At 35.9% G+C, this 2,370-nt stretch overlaps 1 long non-coding RNA gene across 1 annotated transcript; it reads left to right on the forward strand.

Annotated features, from left to right (window-relative positions):
* The first annotated feature begins 1,531 nt into the window (after positions 1 to 1,531).
* Positions 1,532 to 2,117, forward strand: LOC110922372. The gene is made up of 2 exons (XR_004885571.1): positions 1,532 to 1,729; positions 1,880 to 2,117. It is a non-coding gene; the product is annotated as an uncharacterized LOC110922372 (long non-coding RNA).
* The last annotated feature ends 253 nt before the right edge of the window (positions 2,118 to 2,370 follow it).

The raw sequence follows: 2,370 nt of genomic DNA on the forward strand, positions 1-2,370 counted from the left end.
CATGAGAATACAGAGAAACATGGTTACGAGAGATCAAAGATCGATTTCAGAAGTCGAAAAGTTTTGAGTGATTCTGTCCTAGACCCGGCCTTTATATAGGTCAGGGTGGACTCTCCTGCGCGTCACCAGAGGAGACAGGGACTCTCCTGCGTGGCACTTGGGAGGCCCGCTTGGCCTAGGCCTGCCACGTGTCTAGCATAGGTCTGACACATGGGCCGACGTCGTGACACGTGTCCTCGGCCGCCTTTTTCGGGCAATCGGTTATTTTTATCGATTTTTATGCCGATTCTTATGGCGTATGTTCGGGTCTTAATCCCAAATGGTTCGGTATTTAATTGTGAGTTTAGTAAGGGTATTTTTGTTCGGGTGGGTTCATTAACCGCCAAGTTTTTCTTAACTGCTACGTAATCTGATTGATTATAACAAGTTTCGGCGAACGCATTTAGGGTTTTGATTACCGGGCTACTCTCGCGTAAGTAACTCAAGATCGACTCAAGCTCGTTTACACCCTAGTTAAACTCCATTTTTTTTAAATTTGTAATCTGAATTTTAAATTAATCATGAAATAGTTTTTAAAATATAAATTCAAAATTCATTTATCAAAATCCCTCCCAAATCACAATTTCCCTCTGAAACCAAAGTTTATTTTTCAAAATCCCTCGAAAAGCAGTTTCCATTCCACCCAATCACGCTTTCCGATTTTCCCTCTACCCATTTTTCACCAAAACTATTTCACATTCAAAATTTCATTATCTCTCTCCTCAAATCTATTCATATTTCTTCTCCTTCTCCTAACCACTGATTTCCTTTCCCCGTATCTATGAATATTATATCATTGAGAAAGAGATGGGTTGCTTCTTTGTAAGAACCCACCCTCTTAATTATTTGGAGGATTTCCAAAAGTATAACTTCTGGATTTTCAGATACCCCCTTTATAAAAACCAAAACTTGCACCCCTATAGGTTCCATTCTATTTTTGTATTCTTTTTAAACAACTCCAATAGCTTTTTAGTTGCATTCAAAGGATCTTTCTTCCAATTTACATTATTTTGTTCCTATTGATGAAGGCACGTAAAATGATAGATTGTCGTAGGCTGTGTGCTAAAGGTGGAGACGATTGGTAATGGTTGCTTTAGCTTTAACAGTAGTTGACACATGCGTCATGGGAAAGCTCATGGTGAGCAATTATGTTTATATAATTACTTTATTGTTTTTAATATCTAGATCAAACAGTGGTAGTTATGTTTATATAACTAATTTTGTTTATGAAATTGAAACCTTTCTTAAATGTGGAATATAGGCCGCCATGGAGGAAGAGGGGGTGATGTGATCCTAGAATGTTCGCCAGCAATTTGGGATTTGAGCAACTTGCAACATCACATTGTCTATTATATTTTCCTTCCCTTTTGTATTTTCTACCGTTAAAACATGATCTCACATATTATCTGTAGTTAGCAGTAATGTATTTGGTATTTTACGGAATGCAAAGAGAGGGGGGCATAGTGCTTCAAAAAAAGAATAAGACAGGAAGCCAAGGAGATTACATGGTATTTTCAATTACCTATGTTATATCAAAGAAGGTATGAATAGTAAATGTACGACTGATGAGCTGTCACATGTTCTTTTAAACTATTTTTACATTTTTTAGAATAATGCAAAGACGATGTAGGTTACTCTTGGTGACATGCATCAACCATATATTTGTCCCACCACAAGACGGCCAAAGAAGGTATGCTAAGTTTATTTTGTGGACTGCAAACTGTTGATGTTCTATTGAGCCTATTTTTTATGCTTTTTTCTTTACCATACGAAACATATCTTGAGGTTTGCCCCATATAACTAATTGTCATCTTGAAGATTTTAATGTTAACTCTTGTAGAAGGAAGCTCATAGGTTGGTGTGTCATCCACTTCATATGGTTGGAGGGATAAATAACGGATTTGGAACAAGATAAGAGAAATATGCTATGATGGAGAAAATTGAAGGAAATGTGGGGTTACACATTGTGTTGAATGAGTGAAGATACAAGTTTATGTTTCTATAGTTCAAATATTTATTGGTTTGCTTTTTGGATAATTTGGTTGTTTCATGTATTACGTTTGTACAAGTTGATATTTTGTTCTATTGGTATGTATATTTGTCGTTGGTATATATGATTTGTTTTTTGAAAAATTATGGATAAAATCTATCAAGAACCTTCCAATTCTCGTAGCTAATTTCCTAGCACTAGGTAGCAAAAACCACAAAAATGTAGCTAAAATATGTAGCAAGTAACCATAGCTTAATCTTTAACTGTAGCAAAGTTTGATAGCTAAAAATTCGAAGCAAAATCCGTAGCAAAGATTTCCGTAGCGAAAATTGGTAGCTCAA

Source organism: Helianthus annuus, chromosome 17, assembly GCF_002127325.2.
Source record: "Helianthus annuus cultivar XRQ/B chromosome 17, HanXRQr2.0-SUNRISE, whole genome shotgun sequence".
NCBI lineage: Eukaryota > Viridiplantae > Streptophyta > Magnoliopsida > Asterales > Asteraceae > Helianthus > Helianthus annuus.